The sequence below is a fragment of the Macaca nemestrina genome, chromosome X (genome assembly GCF_043159975.1).
Source record: "Macaca nemestrina isolate mMacNem1 chromosome X, mMacNem.hap1, whole genome shotgun sequence".
NCBI classification, from domain to species: Eukaryota; Metazoa; Chordata; class Mammalia; order Primates; family Cercopithecidae; genus Macaca; species Macaca nemestrina.
Window position 1 is genome coordinate 123,968,548 of NC_092145.1, and position 13,198 is coordinate 123,981,745.

General features: G+C 38.0%; 1 pseudogene; it reads left to right on the forward strand.

The window, feature by feature from the left end:
- The window catches only part of LOC105499039 (dolichyl-diphosphooligosaccharide--protein glycosyltransferase subunit STT3A-like), a 32,541-nt pseudogene extending 19,343 nt beyond the window's left edge, over positions 1–13,198 (forward strand).

The following is a 13,198-nucleotide window of genomic DNA, read 5'->3' on the forward strand; positions in this document are numbered from 1 at the left end:
ACTGCATTGGCTTTAACTTTATGCGCCTACATTTTAGAATTTCTCTTAGGCGTTCAGAAGACAGAGACAAATAGCAGAAAAATTCAAAAGGTGTCTGTCAGGCCGGGCACTGTGGCTCACGCCTGTAATCCCAGCACTTTGGGAGGCCGAGGTGGGCAGATCACCTGAGGTCAGGAATTCGAGACCAGTCTGGCCAACATGGTGAAACCCCGTTTCTACTAAAAAAAAAAAAAAAAATACAAAAATTAGCCGGGTATGATGGCACATGCCTGTAATCCCAGCTACTTGGGAGGCTGAGGCAGGAGAATTGCTTGAACCCGGGAGGCAGAGGTTGCAGTGAGCCGAGATCATGCCACTGAACTCCAGCCTGGGCGACAGAAAAACTCCATCTCAAAAAAAAAAAAAAAGTTGCCTGTGAGTCACGTTGAAAATTGATTTACCATAGAATGGGATTGATAGGTGAATATCTGCGCTCCTTTTGACTTTTGAAATAAATAGATGACAAAGATACTGGTGGAAATGAAAGCAGCCATGCTATTTTTTTTCTCTGAATTAAATAAATGTAAAGATGGATTTCCTCTTCTGTAAAGATGGAGTAGATAAACTTTTTTCTATTCCTCCCACTTAGTATAACTAAAATAACTTCTAAGTTATTTAAGTGTATAACTGAAATACGGAGAAAAGGAATAAAGTAGATAAGAAGCTCTGAACTCAGGGAACAACACAGCAGTGAGTTTTCCAAAAAAAAAAAAAAAAGCCTTCCCTCTTTAGAGAAAAGACTAAGAAAAGGTCAGCATAGCAGGCAGAACACTTAGACAATGACTGCTATATTCCAACCAAACACTGTAAAACGTCATTGAGGGAGCCCTCCCCTTCACCTTCACCAATAAAGAACAAATGGAGGCTGAGACTTTGACATTCCCACTCACACTTGTCAGACTGTAATGAAATGCCACGACCCCTCACTGAGGTGGTGTCAGAGAAGCACAAGTAGGGAGCAGGGATTTCACATTCATTCCTGTTCGGTGGTAATAAGGCTCTGCCCCATTCACAGTGACAAAGAAGACAACATGGAGGGCAGGATATCCACTTATACCCTGCAGTAATAAGACACTCCTGCCCTCTTAATTAGGGTGTATTCAAAGGAAGAATAGTGAAGAAACAGGATTTTCATCATCTCTTAACTGTGATGACACCCTGTTTGTGGTGTCACTGAAGGTCATGTGAGTAGCAATAACCAAATACTTATGCCTCCCAACAAAAAAGTGTCACGTAAAGCCAAGTGGAGAGCTCAAACTTCTACCTTACCCAGCAACAACGAGAGGCACATCCATGTTGAATATCAAAAGAGGCCAAGTAAAGAACCTGGACTTCTTCTTCCACCTGGCTATAAAAATGTGGTGTCTCCCTTTCCCTGTTGGACTGCTATAATATGAAACCACCTAAAAGAGAAAGTTTAAATAAGACACAGAGACTTATAACATGATATCTAAAATGTCCAGGTTTCAAATAAAAACAAAATTATTCTTCATACCCCAAACCAAAAAGCCTTAATCTGAATGAAAAAAGTTGACCAATAGATCCCAACACCAGGATCGCAGAGGTGTTAGAGTGATCTGACAAGTATTTTAAAGCAGCTGCCTTCAAAAAAATGATAAAATAAAAGCTTCAACAAACATTATGAATATGTTTGACCCAAACAAAAATAAAAACTATCAGCAAAGATAGAAAGTCCTAGCAAAGAAACAGGCAATATAAGAAAAAATAAATAAATGAACTGAAAGATGGAAAAATAAACTATGAAAACTGAGTAAGAGTGAGAAAGTAGAATTACAAGCAGACTTAGGAAACTTTTAATTCATATCAAAATACCTAGTATTAATGCCATCGAAGTTCTGAAGATAGCAGAGAAAAAAGGGCTGAAAATGTAATTACAAATATACTAAATGAAAAATTCCAAAATTTGGCAAAAGATATACATCTATAGAAAGAAAGAAACACAAAAAATCCACACCTAACATACAGCAAGGTCAAACTAATGAAAATTGAAAACAAAAAATTTTAAAAGTAGCTATAGTGATGTGACATGTTACATAAAGTGTAAAAATGTAAGACCACAAACCTACAACTATCTGATCTTCGAGAAACCTGACAAAAACAAGCAATGAGGAAAGGATTCCCTATTCAATAAATGGTGCTGGGAAAAGTGGCTAGCCATATGCAGAAGATTAAAACTGGACCGCTTCCTTTCAACATATACAAAAATCAAATCTGGATGAATTAAAGGCTTAAATGTAAAACGCAAAACTATAAAAACCTTAGAAGACTACCTAGGCAATACCATTCAGGACATAGGCACAGGCAAAGATTTCATGACAAAGACAGTTGCAACAAAAGCAAAAATTGACAAATGAGATCTAATTAAATTAAGATCTTCTGCACAGCAAAAGAAACTCTCAACAGAGTAAACCAATAACCTACAGAGTGGGAGAAAATTTTTGCAATCGATTTATCTGACAAAGGTCTAATATCCAGAATCTACGAGGAACCTTAGCAAATTTACAAAACAAACAAACAAACAAACAAAAATCCAACCCCATTAAAAAGTGGGCAAAAGACAGGAACAGATGCTTCTGAAAAGAAAACATCCATGGGGCGAACAATCATATGAAAAGCTCAACATCACTTATCATTAGAGAAATGCAAATCCAAACCACAATGAGATACCATTGTGCACCAGTCAGAATGGCTATTATTAAATAGTCAAAAAATATCAGATGCTGCTGAGGTTGCAGAGAAAAAGAAATGTTTATACACTGCTGATGTGAGTGTAAATTAGTTCAACCATTTTGGAAGACAGTGGGGTGATTCTTCAAAGATCTAAAGACAGAGATACCATTTGACCCAGCAATCCCATTCTGTCTTGTTGATCTGTCTAATGTTGACAGTGGGGTGTTAAAGTCTCCCATTATTATTGTGTGGGAGTCTAAGTCTCTTTGTAGGTCTCTAAGAACTTGTTTTACGAATCTGGGTGCTCCTGTATTGGGTACATATATATTTAGGATAGTTAGCTCTTCTTGTTGAATTGATCCCTTTACCATTATGTAATGGCCTTCTTTGTCTCTTTTGATCTTTGTTGGTTTGAAGTCGGTTTCATCAGAGAGTAAAACTCTAGAAGAAAACCTAGGCAATACCATTCAGGACATAGGCATGGGCAAACACTTCATGTCTAAAACACCAAAAGCAATAGCAACAAAAGCCAAAATTGACAAATGGGATCTAATCAAACTAAAGAGCTTCTGCACAGCAAAGGAAACTTCCATCAGAGTGAACAGGCAACCTACAGAATGGGAGAAAATTTTTGCAATCTACTCATCTGACAAAGGGCTAATATCCAGAATCGACAAAGAACTCAAACAAATTTACAAGACAAAAAACAAACAACCCCATCAAAAAGTGGGCAAAGGATATGAACAGACACTTCTCAAAAGAAGACACTCATGCAGCCAACAGACACATGAAAAAATGCTCATCATCACTGGCCATCAGAGAAATGCAAATCAAAACCACAATGAGACACAATCTCATACCAGTTAGAATAGCAATCATTAAAAAGTCAGGAAACAACAGGTGCTAGAGAGGATGTGGAGAAATAGGAACACTTTTACACTGGTGGTGGGACTGTAAACTAGTTCAACCATTGTGGAAGACAGTGTGGCAATTCCTCAAGGATCTAGAAGTAGAAATACCATTTGACCCAGTAATCCCATTACTGGGTATATACACAAAGGATTATAAATCATGCTTCTATAAAGACACATGCACATGTATGTTTATTGTGGCACTATTCACAATAGCAAATACTTGGATCCAACCCAAATGTCCATCAATGATAGACTGGATTAGGAAAATGTGGCACATATACACCATGGAATACTATGCAGCCATAAAAAAGGATGAGTTCATGTCCTTTGTAGGGACATGGATGAAGCCGGAAACCATCATTCTTAGCAAACTATAGAAAGGACAAAAAACCAAACACTGCATGTTCTCACTCATAGGTGGGAATAGAACAATGGGAACACTTGGACACAGGAAGGGGAACATCACACACTGGGGCCTGTCATGGGGTGGGGGTAGGGGGAAGGGATAGCATTAGGAGATATACCTAATGTAAATGACAAGTTAACGGGTGCAGCACACCAACATGGCACATGTATACATATGTAACAAACCTGCATGTTGTGCACATGTACCCTAGAACTTAAAGTATAGTAAAATAAATAAATAAATAAATCACAATGAAGTATTACTATACATGTATCAGGATGGGTAAGATTAAAAATATTGAAAAGACCAAATTTTTTAAAAATTCAATTTAATTTTAAGTTTCAGGGTACATGTGCAGGATGTACAGGTTTGTTATATAGGTAAACATGTGCCATGGTGATTTGCTGCACCTATCAATCCTTCACATAGGTATTAAGTCCTGTGTGCATTAACTATTTATCCTGATGCTTTCTGTCCCCCTGCCCCCTGACAGGTTGCAGTGTGTGTTGTTCCCCTCCCTGTGTCCAAGTGTTCTCATCATTCAGCTCCCACTTATAAGTGAAAACATGTGGTATTTGGTTTTCTGTTCCCGTGTTAGTTTGCAGAGCTAAGCTCCATCCATGTCCCTGCAAAGGACATCATCTTGTTCCTTTTTATGGCTGCATAGTATTCCATGGTGTATATGTACCTCATTTTCTTTATCCAGTCTATCATCTAGAAAAACCCATCATCTCATCCCAAAATCTCCTTAAGCTGATAAGGAACTTCAGCAAAGTCTCAGGATTCAAAATCAATGTGCAAAAATCACAAGTATTCCTATACACAAACAATAGAAAAGCAGAGAGCCAAATCATGACTTAGCTCCCATTCACAATTGCTACAAAGATAATAAAATCCCTAGGAAAACAGTTAACAAAGGAAGTGAAGGACCTCTTCAAGGAGAATTTCAAACCACTGCTCAAGGAAATGAGAGGACACAAACAAATGGAAAAACATCCCGTGCTCATGAATAGGAAGAATCAATATCGTGAAAATGGCCATACTGCCCAAAGTAATTTATAGATTCAACGCTATTCCCATTAAACTACCATTGATATCCTTCCCAGAATTAGAAAAAAACTACCTTAAAATTCATATGGAACCAAAAAAGGGCCAGTATAGAAAGACAATCCTAAGCAAAAAAGAATAAAGCTGGAGGCATCACACTACCAGACTTCAAACTATACGACACGGGTACAGTAACCAACAAAAAAACAAAATGAAAGCAGACACGCAGACCAATGGAACAGAATAAAGACCTCAGAAATAAGACCAAACATCTACAACCATCTGATCTTTGACAAACCTGACAAAAACAAGCAATGAGGAAAAGATTCTCTAATAAATGGTGCTGGGAAAACTGGCTAGCCATGTGCAGAAAATAGAAACTGGACCCTTTCCTTACACCTTATATAAAAATTAACTCAAGATGGATTAAAGACTTAAATGTAAAACCCAAAACTATAAAAACCCTAGAAGAAAATCTAGAAGTACCATTCAGGACATAGGCATGGGCAAAGATTTCATCACAAAAAAGTCAAAATCTATTGCAACAAAAGCCAAAATTGCAAACGGCATCTAATTAAACTATGGAGCTTCTGCACAGCAAAAGTAACTACCGTCAGAGTGATGAGGCAACCTACATAATTGGAGAAAATTTTTGCAATCTATCCTCCTGACAAAGGTCTAATATCCAGAATCTACACAGAACTGAAACAAATTTACAAGAAAACGACAAACAAACCCATTAAATGTGGACAAAGGACATGAACAGACCAAACGCTTTTGAGGATGTGGAGAAACTGGATTTTACATACATTATTGGTGGTAATGGGAAGCAGCAAAACCACTCTGAAAACAATATGTCAGTTTTCACTATAACTAAACATGCAACTGCCATATGACTCAGCAATTGTACTCTTGGGTATTCATCCCTAATAAATAAAGTGTGTGTTCACACAAAAATCTATACATGAAAGGCGGGCGCGGTGGCTCAAGCCTGTAATCCCAGCACTTTGGGAGGCCGAGACGGGCGGATCACGAGGTCAGGAGATCGAGACCATCCTGGCTAACACGGTGAAACCCCGTCTCTACTAAAAAATACAAAAAACTAGCCGGGCGAGATGGCGGGCGCCTGTAATCCCAGTTACTTGGGAGGCTGAGGCAGGAGAATGGCGTAAACCCGGGAGGCGGAGCTTGCAGTGAACTGAGATCCGGCCACTGCACTCCAGCCCGGGCGACAGAACGAGACTCCGTCTCAAAAAAAAAAAAAAAAAAAAAAAAAAAAAAAATCTATACATGAAAGGTCATGGCAAATTTACTTTTTAGTAGGCAAAAAGCGTGAACAATGTAGATATCTTTTAATAGTTAAATGGCTAAACATATTATGTTAGCCATGTGAATATTACAAAGATTCATGCTATGGAATACTACTCTGTGGTATAAAAGAACATATTATTTAGGTACAACAACCTGGTTAAATCTCCAGAGAATTGTGCTGAATGAAAAAATCCAATCCCTAAATGGAACATACTGGATGATCCCACTTATGTAATATTTTTGAAATGACAAAATAATAGAAATGGAGAACATACAAGTGGTTGCCAGGGGTAAAAGAGAGGATTGGGATGGCATGGGAAGGAGCTTGGGTACAAAAGGACAACATTAAAGGAGCCTGGTAATGGTACTGTTGTGTATTTTGAGTATATATATACATGTCAATATCTTTTTGTGCTATTATACTAGCACTAGCAAGATATTACTATTAGGGGTAACTGGGCAAAGGGTATATGACATGTCAGTTTTTTATTTTTACAACTGCATGTAAATTTCAATTTTTAATTTAAGAAAGAATATTAAAAACATGTTTTTAAGTATAACTACTTCAAATTTCTTCCTAGGGGCTTTCTTTCAGTGAGTTAATGCCCTAAGAAAGTTAATTCTACTAGGGAGCAGTTCTTAGCAACAACACCTGTGACCAGAAAAATAAGAATGTGTAATTCTAAACCTCTCTTGGATGAGGATACTATAAATCTTTATTAAAAGCTATTTGACTCAGTTGGAAAGAATATGCAGAAATTGGAGCCCTAATACATCACCGGTGCTAATGTAAAATGGTGCAGGTGCTGTGGAAAAGAGTATGGCAATTTCAAAAAATTAAAAATAGAGTTACCATATGACCCATTAATTCACTTCAGGATATATATCCAAGAAATGGAAATCAAAGACTCGAAAATATATTTGTATAGCCATGTTCATAGCGGCATTATTTATAATAGCCAAAAGGGGGAAGGAACTTAAGTGTTCATCGATGGATGAATGCATACACAAAATGTGGCATACACATACAGTGGAATATTACTCAGCATAAAAAGAAATTTAATCCCATCACATACTACAACATGAAAGAACCTTGAAGATATTATGCTAAGTGAAATAAGCCAATCACAAAACGACAAACACTGTATGCTTCCACTTACTGCCTACGGGCTTTCTTTCACACATGTGTAAGTTAATAGTGTGAGTACCTAGACTAGTCAAAATCATCGAGACAGAAAATAATATGGTGTTTGCCTGGGGCTGTGGAATGGAGAAAGAGGGAATTGTTGTTTACTGGGTACAGAGTTTCAGCTTGGAAAGATAAAAAGAGTTTTGGAGATTGACACTAGTGATGGTTGCACAGCAATTCGAATGTACTTAATGCCACTGAACTGTACACTTAAAAATGGTTAAAGGGTACATTTTATGCTATGTATATTTCACCATAATAAAAAATGTTAAAATGAAAATGTACTTGACTCAGATATGTAAGGTGCCTCATAGTATTTTTTTTTTCTCTATCTATCTGGCTATATACTTCATCTTCCTCACCCCAACTTGGTCTGACTTTGGTAACATGTGGACACCGTCAACCTTCTATGTTTTTTAATCCATATACCAGTATTCTTGTGCATCCTCTTTACATGAGTCTAAAAGGAAATCCATTTGCTAAGTTCATTCAGAGTATAGAATTTATGCTTGAAATTTAAGAGTGAAGGATAAACTTATAAAACCCAGGTATAATCCATGAAACCCAAGGATAGGCAATACAGACAGACATCCCCAGAATATGAACAAGCCATCGGAATGTCATTAGTAAACAAACACCTCCAATTTGTCTCTCGATGTATATTTGCCTTATTTCTCTATCTGAAGTCAGGAATTGTTGATGCTTTTCTTGCTGCATACAGTGCTACCTCTCAGCCCCCAAACTTACCTGAGTAGGCGAGACCAAATAGCTTCTTCAGTTCCAATGAGAAATGCCTAGAAAGAGAATCTAATTTTTTTTTTTTCTAGGTCGATTCCATGTCCCTTATTCAAGTAACCATGGGGTCATGTGGGAGAATAAACATGGATATTGAGGATGAGTCCAGTTAATCGAGAGTTTCATCAGTTACTACTAGTACCTCCTCCATAATTTCTTAATATTCACTGTCCAATACCTGACAACCTTGTCTATGGCAAATTTCTGCCTGAAGGCTTTCTTTCACCCATGTGTAAGTTAATGCCCTAAGAAGGTTAGTGCTCTTAGGGAGCAGCCTTTTGAAATGACAAATAGGAATTAGAGGATAAATACTGGATCCAACATTCCCCTGGAAAAGGAAGGGGATGACTCTGAGGCATATATTATTCCGGATTCCAGAGGTCTCCAGTAGAAGTGAGCCCCAGTTGCCCATAGCACTAACCTTGTAATAACACACCCTTTTCTGGCTTTATCCTCTTTTTCATTTCAATTTCTCACTCCCCTAATGGTGCTTCCTTTGGTCAACTTCCAAGTAAACTATAATACCTCAAATTCCCATCCAAGGTTTTATGGCCTTCATTCAGTGCTGGCATGATGGAGGGAAACAGAAGAGGCCAATAATTGATAAAGATAAGAGAGGTAAGCAAGAGCCATAAAAAAGTGGTATCTACAGTGGTATCTACTGCTGAGTCAGTGTACAGAAAGTAAATATGGCTTGAACACGGGAGGAAGATCTGATCTGTGCAGAACAAGAAAGAATAATTGTTCCAGAACAGGGCTCAAAGTCTTTAACCAGATCATGGAGTAAAATAATTAAGAGGCAAGCCAAGTAAAATTCATAACTTTGGAATCTTAGCAGATTGAAACATAAAGGGAGAGGGACCCTGCTGGATGTCTGGATACAGAGGATTCCTCACCTGTGGTCAAGGACTTGAAGCATACTAAGGATATTTCTCAGCTGAGGTCCAGTAGAGTGAATTAATAGATACATATATTCTTAGTTCACTTGAATAAAGATGTTAATCTGTCTATGCAGACTCTATAATATGGCAAACATGGTAAAAGCATATAATATGGTATCATATGGTAAAATATACAATCTATGTCTCAATTTAGGTGAATGTAGTTCTTCTTATAAGAGGAAATGATTGTTTCCTTATAGGTATAATTTTTTAAATAAGACCTTCAGCTTAAAGCTCAATAAAACATAACATTTTCGGGCTTAAAAACAGAGTACTTCAGACTCAGGTACATGTTAATGTACAAGCAAAGATATAAAGATTCAACAACCTGATATTCAGTGTAAATTTTTTCACTCTTGCAGAAAAGGGTATAAAAATTACATAACCACCACTAAAATGTAGACACTGAGGCTCTTCTCAGTGATAGCTGATGAGGAAGAACCATTCCAATATCCTTAACTAGTTGATTGAATTGCAGTTTTAGATAACTCTTTAAATGCTATGCACCTATTGAAACAGAGCAGAAAGAATTTTAGTAATCGATTATCATCTATATTTTTAAACTACTGGATACTCCATAGTAATTTTTACTTCAAAGTGGTTGGATTTCCTTTATGAATTACACTGACAAATCACTAATGGAATATGAGTTAAAATGAATCCAGAGACACCAGTAAAAATGGCATGCTCTGTTTCTTCTTTGATGTAACCCCTTCTGCTCTACAAATTTGGCAAAGATGGATACAGTATAAAAATAAATAATCAAAGAGACTTGACAAGATAAACATTTTCATAGACCAGAGACAAAAATAGAAGGCTGAAGTGGTTAATGGAGCTGAAGTACTATATTCCAAAGCAGGCAATAGAAGCTACAACTTCATCTCCTAGCAGGTGGGAAGGACTACAGATCCGTGTAAAATGGAGAAATAAAGTTGGCCTCAATGGTTAAATCCAGGAGCTTATGATTAATAAAAGTAGGGTGAAAATATACTGACAAATGGTGCCTGAGGCTACAATTTTTGTGGGGTTTCCAGGCAACATAAGCCTGAGGATACGGGCATAGCCTCAGGACAGGGCTGCCTGAGGCTCAGTCACCAGTCTTGTAAATCCTTCATATCCCTACCAGGGAGGAGGCACAAACCTTGATTATAAAATAGCCTCATAACTTCTTGTCAGGGAGGAGGGAGACAAGGGAATTAAAGAAAAATAAAGCAATGCAAAGCAAAAAATATGTTCCCCTCAAATAAGCCTGTGATCCACAATTCTAAAATGCATGAAGAAATCTAAAGCTAAGAAATACAACCAACATTTTAAGTGTTCTTGCCATGAAAAATAAGTATGTGAGAAAATGTATGTTAATTAGCTCAATGTAGCTGTTTTACAATGCATACATATTTCAAAACAACATATTGTGCAGGATAAATATATAAACATTTTGTCAATTAAAAAATAAATTAACTTTTAAAAGTAAAAATATAACCAACTAAATACAGAACAGGATTGCCTCTCGATGATGTTAATTGTATGAAATAATTTGACAAATATTTTATAATAAATTTGGTTGGTATACTCAAAGAGATTAAAGCATAACATTCAGAAATGAACAAGAAAGTATTAAACAAGTTACATATATAAAATATGAATATTAAAAATAATCAGGTTGCCAGGGTTGGGCGCACCGCTGAATAGATCGCTGAGGGAGCCTAGGGGATTGCTTAGGAATTCTGGCCAGCTGAGTGTTGTCTGTTGCCACCCATTGATGTCAAGATGACTAAGGCTGGATGGATTTTTGTGGTTGTCCTATGAGAAGGCAGAACACACTTCTGAAGCTTCTCATTATGTCAGTGGCCACTATGTTCTTTCTCCAGCTGTCTCTTTGCTGTCCTGAGATTTTAAAGTGTTATCTATAAGGTTAATCCACACTTTAGTTATCAGACTACCAGGTCTCTGGCTAAGGAAGAGTTTTATAAATTCTATAGCTTATGTGATTGGAGAGCCTAGTCGTCATTGGGATGAATCATTGGAGGAACAATTTACCCAGGCTTAATTATCACCCCTGCTGCAATCTACCACATACTCCAATTTTTCCAAATCACCATGGACATTCAGAATGTCTGTGTGTCTCCTCCTTCATCATTATTGTCATTGCCACCTTATGAAAGAGCTCAAGGATGCAGGCACTGGGCTTCCTTTTGCTGCTGTGTTTGCTATGGTTCCCACATATCTTCCAATCTGTGACTGGCTCATATGATAAGGAAGGGATTGCCATCTTTTGCATCCTACTCACCTACAATATGTGGATCAAGGCAGTAAAGACTGGTTGTATCTATTGGAGGCTAAGTGTGCCCTTGCTTACTTCTACATGGACTCTTCATGGGGAGATGTTGTGTTCCTGATCAACTTGATCCCTCTCCATCTACCGGTGCTGATGCTCACAGGCTGTTTCTCCCACTGGATCTACATGGCCTGCTGTACTGTTTACTGCCTGGCACTATTCTTTCTATGCAGACCTGTTCTGTGGCTTTCCAGCCTGTCTTTTCATCAGAGTGCATGGAAACCATTGGGGTTTTTGGTCTCGGCCATATCCATGCCTTTCTGGATTACCTGTGCAAGTTGAATCCACAGCAAATTGAAGTTCTTTTCCAGAGTGTCCTCTCTCTGGTAGGCCTTATCCTTCTCACTATGGGAGCTCTCTTCATGCTAACAGAAAAAAATCCCTCCCTGGACATGGCATTTCTACTCACTGCTGTATCCTTATGCTAAGACCAACATCCCCATCATCGCTTCTGTGTCTGAGCATCAGCCATGACTTGATCCTCATACTATTTTAACTTGCATTTCCTTGTCCTTATGTTTCTAATTGGCCTCTATTCCTGCTTTAGCAACTTGTTTGATGCTCAGAGGTTTAACATCATGTATGGTGTGACCAGTGTGCACTTTTAAGCTGTAATGGTGCGTCTAATGCTAGTATTGGCGCCTGTTGTGTACATTCTTTCCAGCACTGGAGTCTCCCAAATGTTGTCCACATATGGGAAGAAACTGGACATAAGTCATCCTGACAAGAAAAGCAACAGGATTCTACCTACCTGATTTAGAATGAAGCAGTAAGTGGGATGATATTAATGCCAAAATGGCCTTAGTCCATTTTGGCTTTCTTTCTCATCCCCTACACTTTTTACTCAATCCTGGGTGAAGAGTAAGGCCTTCTCTTCTTCCTTCACCCTCTATGCCTGGGGTGGATATGACAGTAGCATTATTTCTGATGACTACTGAGAAGCATATTATTGGCTTTTTCACAATACTCCAGAGGATGCAAAGGTCATATTATGTTGGGATCATAGCTACCAGATTATAGCTAAGGTGAACTGGACAATTTTTGTGGACAATAACACATGAAATAATACCAATATTTCTTGAATAGTTCAGGCAATGGTATCCACAGAGTTTCGAAAACGCTATGAGATCATGAGAAAGCATGAGGTCATTGTTGGAGACTTCACTGAGTATTGCTATGATGATATCAATGAGTTTCTTTGGGTGGTCCAGATTGGAGGTAGCACAAACACAAGAAAATATATCAAAGAGAATGACTATTGTACTCCAGTTGGGGAATTCTGTGTGGGCCATAAGGGTTCGCCAGCACTGCTCAACTGCCTCATGTACAAGATGTGTTACTACCACTCTGGACAGGTCTACACAAAAGTCAACCATTCATCAGGCTTTGACCATGTTGGAAATGCTGAGATTGGGAATAAAGGCTTACTTTGAGTTTTATGTCCTGGAGAAAGCATATATCACAGAACATTGGCTGGTTAGGAAAGACAAGGTAAAGGACCTGGATAATCCAGGCCCATCAAGGACATAA